Raw genomic sequence first — 17,528 nt, 5'->3', positions numbered from 1 at the left:
AGCCTGAGGTGAGCCTTGGAGGACGGAGGGAACCAGGGAACTTGAGCCACAGCTATACCAGGCGGCACTCTGGAGTGCTCGCACACTAAGCACTGAGGTTCCATGTGGGCAGCACCCCCTCCCCCCACCGCGCCTGGCCCTGGGCTGGCACTCATGACTAGCTTACGTCTAAATCCACAAGGCCCAGGTGCCAGGATGGAGCAGGGCCCATTATCACAACACATGGGTCGGACACAGACTCCCTGTTGGCTCCTCCCCCTGGGTGTCCTGCAGATGCTGGTGTCCCAGCTGTCCCAGGCTGCCTTCTCTCAGTTGGGACACTTCCTGGGGACGGCACACGCCCTCTGTGCTCATGACTCGGTCGCTCCCTTCGGTGCTTCTGCTCTGCACTGTGGCGGCTGTGCTCTTCACCTGCCTGTCAGCCCTTGCTCAGCACTTCCATGTAGCAAGCTCTCATCCAGCTCTTCTCAAAGACCACATCCAACCGCAACTCCAGGACATGCTTCCGCCTCTGCTTCAGCCAGCACCGGCCTGGCTGTTCCACTGCCATATTCTCTCCAACAAAGCCTGCTTGACTGACTCAGCATGGGGCGCCACAGCTAAGTTGGCCCGGCTCCTGCCTCTTGTGTTCATACATGTGACGTCACGTTATACAGGGAATTTTACACGCTCCCTCAGCAAGCCCTCTTCCCTGGCTTTATCAATCACTCTGACTTTATCTAAACCCTACAGCAAGTCTTTCAGAAGTTGCCTCAAATCTTAAGGTTAGTTCCACATGATTTTAACCTGGGCCCCGAGGAAAATAAGGGAACATAAACACTTCCCATGAAGTGGTGCACGGAGCCTTCAGCGCCCCAGAAAGACTCAAATCCTCCCCTCCCGGAACCGAACCCAGGTACTAAGCAGCGGGTGCCAAGTACCCTGGGTAAACCAGGATGCCATCCACTCACCTAGAGGGTGAGAGAAGGCTAGCCCCACCTGCTTCTGCACACAACTGAAGTGATTAAAAAAAAAAGTCATTTGAGCAGCAAATACACAATGGATCCGTTCACTGTTGGCTCAAGGTAAAACACCCCCCTCCCCCCCTTTACGGTACACCCCCCCTTACTGTAGTGTGCTTCAGGTGCACTGTCAAATCTTTTTCAATATGGATGCTAAAAAAAATAAAATAAAATAAAATAAATATGGATGCTAAGGATTCAGTGGGGGAAACATTTCCAACAAAAGAAATTAGATGTGCATATGCAAAGTGTGAAATTGGACCCTACCTAAGTGCACGTATAAGATTCATTAAAATAGGTTAAACATAAAAGTTCAAAACATGGGGCTGGAGAGATGGCTCAGTGGTTTAGAGCACCGCCTACTCTTCCAGAGGTCCTGAGTTCAATTCCCAGCAACCAAATGGTGGCTCACAACCATCTATAGTGTGATCTGATGCCCTCTTCTGCAGATAAAATGCTCATATACAATAATCAATCAATCAATCAATCTTTTTTTTTTTTTTAAGTTCAACACCTATAAAACTCACAGAAGAGCAACAAGGAGAGAATGGGGAGATGGTGGCAAAGTGCTTGTCACACCAGTGTGGGGCCCTGAATCTGGCTCTCCAGCACTTGCATAACAGGCATGCCTGGTGGCACATGCCTGTACACCTGCTGTAACTGGGATGTGGAGGCAGGGGATGCCTTGGCACAGTGGCCAGCCACAGGGAATGGGAGAATGCCAGGACAGTAAGAGACCCTATCTTAAACATTATGGTGGGGAGTGATTGATTGAGAAAGATGTGTGATGCTGACCTCTGGCCTACACACACACACACACACACACACACACACACACACACATACACACACACACACTAACCCTCAATACACGCAAGAAATATAGCTCGAAGGAAGCTAGCAATATGACCATAGACTTTGTAGTGGCTTCCTGGACAGGGTACCAGCAGCACTGCCAACCAAAGAAAATGACTGAAAATTGGGGCTTGTAAAAAATCAGAAATCCTTGTGTGTCCAGGAGGCCTTCGACGGAGTGAAGTAGGCAGGCAGCCCTGGGATGGGAAGGCGCACATCTGGAACAGCCTTGACCCTACTCAAGGTGTGTGGGTCCAACCACAGCAGGAAGCCCAGTCCACCGCAGCAGGAAGCCCCTCCCCCTTGCCTGTCCTCCTGGAGCTCCCGCCCTAACTGGGAGCTCATGCTCACCACCTAAAATGGCCTTTTAAACTCATAAACACAACACGGCATGACAGGACTGACTGACTTCCACCCACAACATCGGGTTTTGATCCCGCAGGAATGTGTAAGAATCTCCAGACTCCAAACCATACGTCTGGGGTCTGAGGAGTCCAAAGACAGATAAAAGAGCGCTTAGAAAGGCCTCAAGCATCAAGGAGCTGCCTCCTGCCTGCCACAGAAAGCACCAAATGCCTGGGAAGCATGCAGAGCATATGGTTTTTTTAGGCTGTCACAATCTTAAGTCTTTCTAAGCATCTACTGTTTAATCTAATTTTCCCTCATGAAATGTCTCTGGCTTTGGCTCAAATTGAATCAGCATTTCCATTATAAATCTCTATTTCCACGTTTCCTGGGTTTGACTGTAAAATGTCTTTTGTATGAAATCCGACACGGGCAGAATCCTGAATTTTAATGTTCTTCATTGGCAAAATGTGTCGCCCCTCCCCCCCCCAAAAAAAACCCCAATTAGAATCACAGTTTTCGACAAGTCAAATGCCTGGAAAGATGTCTGGAAGACAAAGCCTTCCCGCTCGGTGTCCTCTCCCGGTTCTTCCCAATTCTCAGATCCTAGACACGTCATATAAGATGACGATGTGACCTGTCCGGGCTGTGAATGCTGAGGCTGCACAGCTCTCTGAGGACCAGGACACGCTGCAGTTGCAGCAAGGGTCTCACCTCTGGGTGGGCAGGAGATGGGGGTGGGGTGCTCCGGTTTCAGAGTCACAGTCAAGGTGCTCATATAACAAGATGGGGCTCAGTGCCCCGAGGATTGGGGGAAACAGCCATCAGCCATCACTGCCTAAAAACACCACTCTTTCAGTGTGGCCAGTGAGATGTCCCAAACAGTGAGATGTCTCTGATAGCCACTCAGCCCAGTACCGGTAGCCAAGACACAAAAATCGCCCCACTGTTTTAAACATACAATATTGCACCCACGAGATCCCTACATGGTGAACCAGAGGAATCTGACTGAACCCCAGAAATTTGCACACAATGTGGCTTTGAGGACAAAATCGTAGCTCTATGGACCTCTTTGGTCACTGTATTGAGGGACATTTCCCCACCAGCTTCACATGGTACGCGTCATTAATCAAAGCTCTCAGGATAAGAGAAAGCAAGCCATAACATTAAAACTTTCGGGCTAGGGGTGGCTTGGTGGTTCAGAGCACAGACTGCTCTCACAGAGGACTAGGTTTGTGACTCCCAGAACCCACTTTGGGTGGCTAACAACTGTCTGTCACTCCAGTTCCAGAAGGTCTAACACCTACTCTGGCCTCAGCAGATAACGCACACATGTGGTATACATATATACATGCTACTAAGCACTCGTGTGCATAAAAACAGGCTGTTAGCAGATGTAAGAGACAGCCCTCACCACCACTGTAAAACTGCAGAGACAGTTTTCAGAAGCCCTTGGCTATGTGTCCCTGTGTGCAAACTGTAATCATGTTACTTTAAAAGTAACGAGCAACAATCTTTCTGCCAAGAGAGTCACAACAAATTACAGGAGAGACAACTGACAGGAAGGGAACCGTCAGGAGCCCATCTCCACTGTGTCCACACAGTCACCACTCAATGAGTGGCCGGTCAAGGCTGCTCAGCCTAAGAACACGAGCCGTTGTCTCAAGACAAAAACATTCACGGAAACTGCAGACCTCTCCCTCCCTCCCTGTGTGGTTGTGTGCAGTGAGCGAAACACACCTTGTTTGTACACACTGGAAGCTGCACATGACAAGAGCCAGGCTTCACCACCTACTGTTTCCGCAGCCTCCAAGAAACAGCCAAGCTGTCCAAGAATCAGCATGAAGCTATTTTAGGGAGGCTTTACGCGCTTGTGCTCTCAGGCTGTGCTGCGAGAGGCTACGCTCTAGTGTCTCTGTCTCGCTCCAAGTGTCCCTACTGTCCAAAGGACAGTCTGTGGCCACACAGTACCATGAGCCCAGGAGACACAGAGAAGCCAATATCCCTCCACAGTCACACACAAGCCATGCTTGAGCCTCCCCCCCTGTCCCTGAATGTGTTTCTTGCTACAATGGAACATGTAGCTTTTTATCTTGATAAAACACAACTGTCTAAAGAAAGAATCCAGACATGGACAGCGTGTAGCTTGCACCTGTAAGCCCAGAGAAGCTGAGGCATTGCCGATAAGCAAACGTTTTTGTTTTTCATTCAGTATACGTGCATACGTGTGCTCACCGTGTGGAGGCTGGCTTCACATCCCCCTTAGACTCTAGAACATGTCTGCATGTTTCTTTTGTGTGTATACCTGGCATGCGTGTGAAGACATGTCAGAAGACAGTGTGTGTGTGTGTGAGTGGCTTCTCGCATCCCGTCACTGACTAGCGTGGACTGGCTGCCTCTCCGTCACTCAAGTCAGTCATAAGTCAGAGCCTTGTTCAAGAGCTGGAGCCAGAGCTGACGGTCCAGGATGCAAATCAGGCACCAAGTGTAGTCTCTGTCTTCCTGCCTCCTGTCTCAAGACATGTGCCCGAGCTCAAGAGCCTAGACCCTTGGAACCCACACAAAAGACATGTGCCAAGCTCAAGAGCCCAGACCCTTGGAACCCACACAAAAGACATGTGCCCAAGCTCAAGAGCCCAGACCCTTGGAACCCACACAAAAGACATGTGCCCAAGCTCAAGAGCCCAGACCCTTGGAACCCACACAAAAGACATGTGCCCAAGCTCAAGAGCCCAGACCCTTGGAACCCACACAAAAGACATGTGCCAAGCTCAAGAGCCCAGACCCTTGGAACCCACACAAAGGACATGTGCCAAGCTCAAGAGCCCAGACCCTTGGAACCCACACAAAAGACATGTGCCAAGCTCAAGAGCCCAGACCCTTGGAACCCACAGAAAAGGCTGGGCATGTTAGGGTATACTTGGCAGGCAGACAGGTGCATCCTGGGGGCTTGCAGGGCAGCCCTCTAACCTCCTCTCAGGCAGGGTGACATAAGACCCTGTGCAGAAGTAACTGAAGCCGCCTGCCCTTCAGAGAGTGTGAGCCAACCTCGGCCCTCACAATCTCTCTTCTGTCTCCCTAAGACCACCCAGGAAAAACCCTGGACCTGTCCAGCATGGAAGGTTCCTTATCTGTCTGTCTATCCAGCATGGCTGTTGAACATGCCAAGGAAGCTCCAGGCCAGTCTTCCCACAGCAGGCAGAAATGGAAAAATTCTAAGGAAACATTTGTTTCTCTCAGTCTGTCAGGCTGTTCAAAGAGTGGGCTGCAAAGAAACAGGTATTTTCCCCAGGAACCTCATTCTAGGAGAAAGAAAAACTGCCAGCCAGCAGGGAGCTTGTCTCCCAGAAAGCGATTTTGGTCCTAATACTTGTCAGCCCAACTTACAGGTCAAACTGAAGCCCAGAGGACAACAGGCCAGTGTGGCCGGGGCCGTGGTGGGCCAGTGTGGGAGGAGCCGTGGTGGGCCAGTGTGGGTGGGGCTGTGGTGGGCCAGTGTGGGCGGGGCCGTGGTGGGCCAGTGTGGGCGGGGCTGTGGTGGGCCAGTGTGGGCGGGGTCGTGGTGGGCCAGCGTAGGCGGGCCATTCCTGTATTCGGCCGCCCCTACTTAAGACTTTATTCCCATTTTGGGAACTCAAAGTCTGACTTGGGGGTTTTGCTGGATCTCTTTGTCCCCCTTCCCAATGTGGCCATATAAAATAAATCTCATTCACCTGTTTTTCACTTTTAATTTGACTCTTGTAATTGGTTGGACCTGACTTGGAGCACATTGTGGTAACTCCCAAGTTCAATAGCAGCACAGCACTCATGCAGCACCCCCACTCCATGCTGTGCAGAGGTGATCTCCAGACACACACGGGCCAGAAAGACCCAACATGCATCCCACAGCAGAGTCTGTCTGCTCTGACACTAATCCCAAGTGCAAGTCAAAAGCCAATTTTCTAGAGAGGTAATTACATAATCCACTTTTTACAGTCAAGCTTTGCCACAGCGTAATTACTTGAGCAAAAGGAAAATAAATACTCAAATGAATATTAGTGCAGTAATCATGGAGCCTCCCGGCTTTAATGACTTCTATGAGGCAGACAGAGCTGTTCTGGAGCTGAGCTGGGCTAGGAGGGTAAGCACACACTGCACAGGAGCCCCACCCCCATCCCTGGGGACAGCAGACTGCAAACAAGCAGCGCCCCCGCCCCGCCCCCATCCTGTCTCCTGGCAGCCTTTGCTCAATTCACAATGAACTTGGAACCCAAATGGCTCTATTGTGTGGCAGGTACCTTCCCACAGCGTGAAGACTCACAAGACACAAACAAGAACTCGTTCAATAACGACATTCTATTCGCTTACTCTTACAACAAACCTGAACTAAGCCCCCTGCTCAGGCAGGAAGCGAGCCAACACTGCAGCAATGTCCCGGAAGAGAGACAGCTAGCTGGTCACCTGAGGAAGACCACATTCCAAGAGCAGGACGGTGGGGCGGTGGCACACCATCCAGAGAGGAAGGTAAAGTAGGGTTAGTATGGGACGGGGGTGGGGTGAGGTAGAAGGGGGCTAGGGGAGAAGGGAATGGGGGGAGGGGGCAGGGGAGGATGGGGATGGGGTGGAGGAGCACGAGGCACACACCTCCACAGAGACCAAGGGGTCCTGGAGAGAGAGCGGAGGTCTTACAGGCTGCTTGGAGGACCCAGTGCTGAGTGCAGTGTCCTACATGCAGGCAGAGGCCTCGTTAGAGGACAGAGGACTGGACTTAGGAGGAAAAACTCAATCTTTTGAACCAACCCCTGCTGGTCCAACTTGGGAGTTTGAACATGCAAAGCCACGATCAGCTTTGCTCTGCTTCATGGCGTGTGTCTTCCGTGTGTGCTGTGAACACATGCGGGACAGTGCAGGCATCCATGTGCACAGGAGACCAGGAGGAGGATGGCAGGTGTCCTGGCCTATCTCTGTCCAGCCAGTCCCTTAAAACAAAGGCCTCTCACTAAACTTGGAACTAGCCTGGCAGCCAGCGAGCCCTGAGGATCCTCCTGTCTCCAGCCACGACCACGTCCAGCTGTTTACAGGAACACTGCGGGTTTGAACTCCCCACTGTCTCCAATTCGAATCCCCCCATCCCTGCTATCACAGATGACAGGCCAGAAGGAAGGCCTTCCGGAAGGAGGAAGCGCACAGGGGACCAGCGAGGTGAATCCGTGAACAGGGCCACGCTGACGGACCAGGGGTTCAGAACCACTCCGCTCTGCAGATCAGCACTGCTACTGTCCTCCCTCATTAACAGAGCCAGGCCTCACTCACGCAAAGTGCTCGCCTGGCAGAAGCTGGAAAAACCGAGATCCGGCGCAGGAGGAAGGCTGTTTACTGTTCTCGGGCTTTAAATGTGAACATTCTTATTCAGTCACCCGTGAGCCAGACTTTATCACGGCGCTTTGGGTCTGGGGTATTTTTTTTTTCTTCTTCTTCTTCTATATTTTCCAAACTAATAAAGAAATTCCACAGAGTAGCTAGCTTAAGCAAACAGGACCACCGGCCTTAGGAGCCTCATGGCCACCTGCATTTGCAAAAGAAACAACCTGACAGCAGTGGGATTGTCAGCCAGGACAGCTCAGAGCAGCAGTGGAAAACAGCTGATGCTGCCTTTCTGAGCTGCTGTAGTCACAATCAATGCTCCCAGCAGCAGCCTGTCAATCCCAAGGCATCACCAAGATCTCCGTCAACTCAGCCAACATCTAAATAGTGCAGACGGCAGATCAGGCCAGCCCGACCTCTCACAGGGAAGGTGACACAGGGTGGGGCCTAACACAGAAGCTCTCTACAAACTTTGTAATTTGTTTAAGATATTCAAAAGCACCGAGGCATTCAAGAGTGTTTCAGATGGTGCCAGGGAGATGTTCAGTCCCTTGGCTTGCCTTACGAAGGCCTAAGAATGACCCCAAGAACCCACATAAAAAAGCTGGGCTCAGAGGTTAAGAGCACCAGCTGCTCTCCCAAAGGTCCTGAGTTCAACTCCCAGCAATCATGTGGTGGCTCACAATCATCTATAATGAGATCTGGTGTTCCCTTCGGGCCTGCAGGGGTATATGCAGGCAGAACACTGTATACATAATAATAAATAAATAAATCTTAATTAAAAAAAAAAAAGCTAGGTGTAGCAGCACCTTGCTTGTTAGCCTGATGCTAGACAGAGACATGAGAGAACTGGGGAGGTGCAGGCCAACGAGAGACTGTCTCTCAAGACAAAAACTACAAATAAATGAATAAAAAGCAAGGTGGATGGAACACTGAGGAGTGACCTGTGTTCACTAACATACACATCCATGAGCGGGGTGGAGACAGGCAGACAGACAGAGGGAAGGTTAGATTATGGTAAGACACCAACAAACGACGGGCGGTGGACAGATGCCTTGGTGGTGCCAGCACTCACCGTACAAGCATGCTGACCTGGCATCCACACACAAAGACGACTGTGTGCACGTCTGCGACCTGGCGCTATCGTGGGGTCACAGGAAGATTGCTGCAGCTCAGGGAGAGCCCCTGCCTCAAGGGAAGAAGGTGGAGAGTAAGAGGAGGACACCGACACCCGTTGTCCTTTAGCCCAGGTGAGCACCCCAACAAATGCACAGTCCCCCCAGTCAGACATCCGTCTTCAAGCTTTGACAAGGCAGTTAGCTAACTGGCAGAGGCCCGAGGTCGGTGAAGACAGCTGCGCAGGGTGTGAGCCACGGCTTCAGCCAGCACCCGCTCCCTTCCTCAGCTGCCACTGCCTGCCCGGCCAGAGTTAACAACAGAGATGAACACATTTGGGTTAAATTTCTATCTTCACCTGTCTGCCTCTCTTGTGAGCGTCAGTGACCACGGCAGCCATTTGAACGCAGTCGTGGGAGGAACACAAAAGCGAGACAACGGGGTGGACATGCGGGGGTTAGCCGTAGCTAAGGACCCTGGGAACCCCAGCTGTACAAAGATACCTACCACAAACCGGGGTGCGCTCACCAAGGACCCCAAGGACGATTCCTTTCTGGGGCTCTGCTGGAGGAACCAAGACACACAATGTTTACACTTAAAGTCCTATTTTTAACAAGCTTGTTTTCTTAGCCTCTCAGTCACCAAAGCCTTTCTACCGTGTGCCCCTAAAAAGAGTGATGTTTTTATTCCCGCTCAGGACGGCGCTCAGGTTTTCTCTGTCTGTTTCTGTGTCTGTTTCTGTGCTGGGGATGTTCCCAAGAATGAAGCCCCGCTTATTTCTGTAACACAGATAGCTAATATTGTCACACATGCAAGGACATATGTCTTCCTCCAGAGCCACGGGTCAGCAGCAGCCCTGTGTGTTGTGTGTCCTGGCCTCGAAGCTGCAGGAGCTATTGATGTAGACATTCCACAGAATGTGATAGTTTAATTTATCATCAAATAGGTTAAAAAAGGGTCAATTACTTTCTATTAAAATAAAAATAAGAAAGTAATTTCCAAGCAGGGCACGGTGGCACATGCCTGTAATCCCAGCACTTGGGAGGCTGAGGCAGGCGGATCGCTTGAGTTCGAGGCCAGCCTGGTCTACAAAGTGAGTCCAGGACAGCCAGGACTGTTACACAGAGAAACCCTGTCTCAAAAAACCAAAAAGAAAGAAAAGGCCATTTCCAATGACAAAAGTTTAAGAGAAGAGTCTGTTTACTGTCCTCGTGGGCTTTACCAGACAACCTGACACGGCCTAGAAAGACCTGAGAGGACCTGCCCAGAGCGGGCTGGACTATGGGCAAGTCTGTGGAGACTGTTTTGATTTGAATTGGGAGGGTCCAGCCCAGTCACTGTGTGCAGCAGCACGCGCTGTGAGCGATCCTGTGCTGGGTAAGAAAGCCTGCTAAGCACTGGCCTGTCGGCCGGCGTGCAGCACAGTGTCACGGCGTCTAGTTTTTGCTGTGCTTCTCAGCTATAAAGTGAGCTTTCTGGTTAGAGGGAACACGGCACCGAGTAGCAGACAGGGCTGCCTCCAAGTGCCCAGACTTCTTCCAAAGATGGACGTGAGGTGTGCTGACGGCACCACCTTTCCTCAGGGTGTTCTCACTCACAGCAACAGAGTCAAACTGGAGCACAGAATGCAGAATACAGAATACACTCCGGGCTGTGCCTACACAGCAAAGCCTGGCATCCCTTTCTATTATTGGCCTACCTTTCTCTTTTAGAACTACTCATGAAATAAAAGCTGCACCCAAATCCAGAGGCTCTTTCCAAATGTCAGGCTATAATTCAGTTCTCGAGGAAGTTTTCACCTGACATCAGTTGTAACCCCAACACTGAAGGAACATGTGAGCTCCGTGCATGAAGCCGCTCTCCCTATACAAAGACGACAGCGGTACCTCAAAGAGCAGGGTGAGAAGAGGCAGCAAGGTAGTTGTATTGTGTAGCTACATGACTCCCACATGCGACAGAAGACGACCTCAGGTTCCTCCACCGTCAGCACCGCACTGTCTGCAGCGGGCGAGCTCAGCTCTGAAGCCCAGCTCCTTCCTGGTTGCCTTAGATGTGCTGACAGCAGACAGCAGACTCTAATGGATCAGAACGCCCCAAAATGTCCTGCTGTGTGCGGGGGTCTCAGCAGGCATTACCCTGCCCTGTGCAAAGGACACAGCTCAAATACAGCGCAGCCCGAGTTAAACATGACAGTGCACATCTGAAATCCCAGCACTCAGGAGGCTAAGGGATTCACAAGTTCAAGGCCAAGCTGGGCTAAGTAATGTCTGAGTTTTACACACACACACACACACACACACACACACACACACACACACGCGCGCGCGCGCGCGCACGCGAGAGAGAGAGAAAGAGAGAGAGAGAGAGAGAGAGAGAGAGAGAGAGAGAGAGAGAGAGAGATCTACTTGCAGAAATGTCAAGGAAAGAACCCTTGGACATAGAAAACTCCCTCATATCAAGAGTCCTTCCTGACTAAAGCACCCATGACTGACTCATCTCCATCACAGGAGAGGAGGGAAGATGTATGCAGCACGAGGCATGAGGCAGCAAGCTGATACCCAGTGAGCTAAAGGAGACCCTCAAGTCCTGACTGACCAGTCAGAGAAGGGTGTGGATGGTTCCAGCAGCACCAGGCTCAGCTCCCGCAGTGAGCACGGATCCTGGGGAATGGTCAAAGCAGCGAGAATGCTGTACTGGCTGGTTTTATGTCAACTTGAACAGGCTAGAGTCATGTCAGAGGAGGCAGCCTCACTCCAGAACTGCTCCATCAGGTCAGGCTGGAGTCAAGCCTGGGCATTTTCTTAGTGACATAGGTGGGCTTTCTTAGCCCACTGTGGGCAGTGCCACACCCAGGCTGGTGGTCCTAGGAGTGTAAGAAGGCAGGCTGAGCAAGTCACCAGGAGCAAGCCACTGAGCAGCACCCTCCATGGCGTCTGCGCCAGCTCCTGCCTGCAGCATCCTGCTTTAGCTTCCAGCAAAGGCCCGGGGTGCCGGATGTAATAAGCCTGTTCCTCCTCAACTTGCCTTGGTCCATAGTGTTTTGTCGCAGCAGTGAAAACCCTAACCAAGACAAATGTGTCACCTAAAGAGCTACAGCAAGCGCCCTCAAGAGGCCTGGGTCCTGAGGAGGAATGCAGCAGAGGGTGTCATCAGAGCTCACAGTGCAGGGGTGCACCGCAGACGGACCTGGGCCATCTGAGATCTGCAGCCCGATGGCACGCCAGCTCTGAGCTGCTCCTGAAGACAGGGTTTGAAATGGCTTAAGATGTCCTCATGTCCAGATGTTAAACACCTGGTCCCCAGCTTCTGGGGTAAGAGGACATTCTGGAAACTTCAAGTGAACCCTAACAGGAGGACAGGTCACCGAGGTGTGTAGCTCCTGTCCACCATCAGGTGGGGACACGTCCCTGTACCACACAGTCTGGCCACCATGAGATCTGGCCTAGGCTCACGAGGCCAGGTGACGACAAGCTGAACCCCCAAACCCACAAGCCAAGAAAAGCTCTTTTTCCATAAGCGGCTTGTCTCAGGCATCTTTGGTCACAGTTTCCGAAAAGTGACCCTTTCCCAGACCCAGCATGGCCTCGGCCCCACCTCTCATTCCCACTATGGGGCTGGCTCCCTCTCACACCCTCATAACTGCATCTGGCCTCCAGGGAGGTTCCTGTTCTCCACAAATACTCCCTCTGGGGATGCCACATGGCCTCCCTTCGCCTCACCCATGTGACCGTTACCAAGAATGCGCCCATCTGCCACAGAGAAGCAAGGACTAAGAAACCTGAGAATGCGGCTCCTGGCTACATCTTCTTACCCGCCTGACACAAAAGGCAGCTCAGGAACGGCTGCCGGGAAGTCTTCAAGAGGGAGAACGTCCCCTGGGGCCTGCCTGACCACAGTGATGCCCTGACCAGGGCTCTCTACATGGACCGTGTGGGAAGGCATTCCACATCAACAGGGCGGGCTGGCACAGAGGGGAAGCCCAAACAAGGCAGCAGCTGCTGCCCTGGGAGTGTGGCCCTCAGCCATGCTGTGCAAAGAGCCTGCTTGGGAAGGCTCCTACAGGGACCCCTGCCCACTCCCCACCACAGGACCCCAGACGATAAACACTGGGATCCACACAGAAAACAACAGCCGCCTCCAGCCTGAGGGAGCACAGCTGACAGAGGAGGGTGCGCGGGGCTGGGAAGACAGCTCAGTCTTAGGGTATCTGTCGCTGGAGTGTGCAGACCTGCACTCAGATCCTCGGCACCCTAAGTCCAGGCGCTCCCACAGCTGTACTGCTCACCTGTTAACTCCTGGCGAGGCAGAGGCAGCTGGATGCCTGGGGCCCACTGGCCAGCTAGCCTAGCTAAGATGGCAGTCTCTAGGCAAGAGAGACCTTAAAAAACAACAAGGTGAGCAGGAGAGATGACTGAGCAGTTAAGACCGCCCAAAACACGCATCTCAGAACCACCTGGAGTTCCAGTTTCGGGGTACCCAACACCCTCCCCTGGTCTCTGCAGGCACCGGGTATCGTACATAAGCAACCATATAAACACGTAAATAATTTTAAGAATGTTGGACAGTGAGAAACTCAAGGTTGATCTCTGGCTTCCACACACACATGCACACACGTGTACATGTACAAACACACAAGACAAGGACTTGGGACATAGATGGAGGGCACGGGCAGAGAGAAGGTGTTGGCATCCAGGCAGGAAGGAGTAGGCAGTCCAATCCCAAAGCCACCGCACAGCCAGGTGACACTCTCCACTGTGAACTCTACACACCTCCCCAGACTTTACGTCCACGTTCATGTTAAATATGTGCAGTGTGGGTGGAGTTTCACTTGGGCAATGCTTTTCAGCCAATGGAATTTTTTTTTTTTAAAACAAAACAGAAGATTTACCCAGCCAGGGTCCTTCATCATCCTAGCATTAAACCACCCTCACCGCCTTGGGTAGAGTGCAAGGAAACAGTTCAGTGTCACAGCACTAAATTAATGCTGCCTTTGCAAGGCTGACGCTAATTTCTGCAAAATTTAATTTGCAAAAAATCAGCCCAAGGCTACTGCAATATCAAATTCACTTGATGTGTTAATTTCACACTCCAGGGTCTTCATCCCATGGGTGGGGGAAGGGGGGACTGCAATTATATAAAGTAGCAGAGTGTCTGAACTTACCCAAGGGACCCCAGAGAGCAGTCCTCCCAGCCCAGCAGGGTGCCAAGGCCCAACTTGCCTGCTGTCAGCCTCTGGGAGTGTAAAGATGACACCAGAAATCCGCCGGCTGAATCACTACTTCCCCCTCTGCAGAGTTCAACCAGCAGGCACCAGCATTCCATTTAATAAACTTTGTCTTTCAGGGGAAAAAAAATTCAGTTTGTATTAAAAAAAAAAAACAAACCAAAGGCATGCTAGCTGGCTCAGTGGGGAAAGTGCCTGCTGAACAAAACACACATCTGAGTTTGTATGCCCAGCACCCACGGCTTGTGATCCCAGCAGGTGAGACAGACCCTGGAGCTTAGGGCCAGCTACCCCAGTCAAGCAAAGACCTCCAGACTCAGTGAGAGACTCTCAAAAACAGAAGGTGGAGGTTATCAAGGAAGAAACCGAGCTTAGGCTCTTACCTCCAAATGCACTTGCACACGCATGCACGCACAGATTCCAAGTTCTCCGTTATGACATTAGTGACAGCAGGATGGCTGCAGTGCCATCTTCCAGCTGCCACTACTAAGGACGGTGTCACTCTCAGACCATAGACCCTTCACCCAAGTCGGCTGGCTACAAGCTTGACAGTAGGAAGACAGCGAAACCGGTAGCCTGGCTATTAAACTTATTTAGTCAAAGCAGACCCTTCAACGGTTTCTTCATCATGAGACCGTATCCCATCAGTCATTAGTGACTCTTCCAGACAGTGGATTCTCCACCTTCCTAACGCTCTGACCCTTTAGTATATTTCCTCATGTTGTGGTGACCCCCAAGCATAAAATTATTGTTGTTGGTACATCACAACTAATCTTGCTACTGTTATGAATTATAATGTAAATATTGAGGGGGAGAGAGCACAGAGGTTTGCCAAAGGGGTCGTGACCCACAGGTTGAGAACCACTATCCTAGGCTGTTCGCCATCTTTACTTCACCTGCCCACCACGAGCATAGGTCACACAGCTTCAAATCTCGGGTGCTTTCCAGCCACTTGAGCACACATGGGAGGAACAGGGCTGTTTGCTGGTTCCCCCTGGTCTACAAGAACAGCACCCAGTTGCCTTGGTCTCTTCAAGTGTCGCATGTGGACAGCAGGCTAGCTAGCACCAAGGGGTCAAGCTCGGGTAGGGGCAGCGGCCTCCACTTGGAGTCTCACAGCTGAGGGCCTGCGGCTACATGAGTAGCAAGTAAGTTAGCTGGGACGGGAAGAGCCCACAAGACTGAATTTCTTGCAAAAGAACGGAAGGTACCACCACAGGGAAGATATGAAAGCTCAGACAGCTGAGAAGTGTGAACAACGTGGGGCACAGACACTGGGTTTCAGAGGCAGGGTGCTTATGAAGAAAAGGCAAAGCAAACAGCCCCGCGCATGCTAACGCCCGGGAGACGGCGAAGCAGCCTGTGAGAGCACAGAGCTCCTGAAATATGAGGGCAGCGTTTGTCATGGTGGCTGACACAGGCCTGTCATCTCTGCGACTCTCAACACAGACACAGGGGGAGCAAAGGTCAGGCTGGTATGAACAAGTGTGTGAGACCCTGCCTCAAATGTTAAAAAGTGGAGGGTGCTTCTGGGTCGCACGCTCAAGCTCTAGCACTGAAGAAACATAAACACATGGCGTCTGGCTGGGCACATCTTGCTCCCTTGTATGAAGGGCCCTTGGCTGTAGGCACCCCCTCCCCCTCCCCAGGAGGAAGACCCTCCCCATGGGAAGAGGACAGGACAGTGCTGGGTCAGAGAGGCAAAGAACACAGACTGGAACTTTCTCATCCTCCTCGGTTGCCCTCCCTAACTTCATTTACGTGAGGTTTCAGATCAATTCTGAGGAGCCGGCCTTTGACTAAACAGATTTATAAGCTAGGCATAATACCTTGCATCTGGAATATTAGCACCCAAGAGGCTGAGGCAGGAGGACAATTATATTTGGGGTCATCCTGGGCTAGAGGACAATTGTATTAGGGTGGTTATCATGGGCTACAAACTGAGATTCTTTCTCAGCAATCAAAAACAACCAAAAATGTCTTGAGGTTTTGCTTTTACAGGGAGGCAACTGTCACTATGAAATGTGAATTCGGCTACAGTTTAGATGTCCCTACCAGGCTCAGAACCACCTCAGCTGAACCTATGTTCTAATAAAACATGTTCAGAGCTCGTACACCACCAGCGTGCAAAGGTAAGCGAAGTGGAATGAGACACAACAGTGCACACACCCACCAGCGTGCAAAGGCAAGCAGAACAGCACAAGACGCAACAGCTCGCACACCCACCATCGTGCAAAGGCAAGCAGAACAGCACGAGACACAACAGTGCACACACCCACCAGGTGCAAAGGCAAGCAGAACAGCACGAGACACAACAGTGCACACACCCACCAGGTACAAAGGCAAGCAGAACAGCACGAGACACAAAAAGACCAACATGGACAGCAACTCATGGAAACACACTCAAGGAGACCGCACTTGGCCATTAGCCTGGGGTGGGATGGACATGCAGTCCACAGTGACCCTTTGCCATCCGGCCCTCCAGCACCAGAAAGGACAGGCAGGCAAAGCCAGCTCTGGGTCTGGGTGGGCAGCTTAGGAGCCTGTGGGCACTTCTGTACCGTGAACTGGTACGGAACAGAGAGGGAATGAGTTGACCTTTCTGACCCTGGGGTTAGCTACTTACTGTCCGGGCTTTTATGGTTCATCCAAGGATGGTCCACATAGACAATTCCCTCAGGAGGGCCTGGTGGAAAATTCATCTTCAGGGCCCCATCCTAGGCCTAATGAATCAACAGCAGAGCACCAGGGAAGGGGACACAGGATGCTCTGTGCAGTGACCATGGTAATGGATCTATGAGCAGAGATGCTGCTTGGAAATCACTAAACAGTGTCCACAAGTGAAGCAAGCAGGCGGTCCCCGAGCCAGGCACCTGAGGAACACCAAAGAAAGCATCAGTACCCACTGGCTGCCGGCCAGGCCCCTGGTAAGCCCAGGGAGCGAGAGGGACACTGGAGAAGACAAATGCAGCCAGGTGGCCCTACGTGGCTCCCTCAGCAAAGCGCCACACCTGTCCTTACAGCGGCTGAGGTCCCAGGAGCACATGGCAAGGCCTGGAGAGCTACACAAGAGTAAGGCCAGCCGAGGGAGGCCAGACCCCTCTGCAAGCATCGCAAGGTCACCATGGACAACTCCAAGTCTACGCGCTCTGCAAGCTGTGCTAAGAAAATGGTTATTTGGCTAAGTGCCTACAAGCCAATTCGTTTGAGAATGATCCTCATGAAGCTGACCTTTTTGATTCACATTTGCACAGCGTGAGTCTAGTGCACTGCTTAGTGCAGCACTTCAGCCGAAAGCAGCCAGGGAAAGGAGAGGCCAAGCCATCCAGCGTCACAGGAGAGAGTCAAGCTCTATGAGGTGTGTGCATGCGCCTGCGTGTGTTTTCAGTGACGGCCAGTCAGTCCTTCCGCTCTGATGAACAAACTCATTCAGAGCTTAGAGTGAGGAACAAGATTCAATTGTCCAATTGTTCTTCTCCCATCTTCTCTTATTCTGTTGAGACAGGGTCCCACGAGCATGAAGCTGGCTTTGAACTTACTCACTATGCAGCCAACAGTGACCGTGAAGTCAACTTGTCATCTTCCTGCCTCTACCTCTGGAGTGCTGGGACTACAGGCCTGGGTCACCACCCTGGTGTTATGTG

The 17,528-nt window shown here is 51.7% G+C and overlaps 1 protein-coding gene across 5 annotated transcripts in view; it reads right to left on the bottom strand.

The window, feature by feature from the left end:
* The window catches only part of SIPA1L2 (signal induced proliferation associated 1 like 2), a 144,795-nt gene that overhangs the window by 74,785 nt on the left and 52,482 nt on the right, over positions 1–17,528 (bottom strand). The window contains exon 1 of one of the 5 annotated variants that reach the window (XM_084756636.1): positions 9,168–9,187. The exons of the other annotated variants lie outside the window; for them this stretch is intronic. The gene's annotated coding sequence lies outside the window, so the exon portion shown is untranslated. Of the gene's footprint in view, positions 1–9,167; positions 9,188–17,528 lie in introns of those variants that run through there. 5 annotated transcript variants of the gene reach the window in all.

The sequence above is a fragment of the Acomys minous genome (assembly GCF_964271855.1).
Source record: "Acomys minous genome assembly, chromosome: 14".
NCBI classification, from domain to species: Eukaryota; Metazoa; Chordata; class Mammalia; order Rodentia; family Muridae; genus Acomys; species Acomys minous.
Note: the sequence above shows the minus strand (reverse complement) of the source record. Positions and strands in the feature narration are given on the sequence as shown.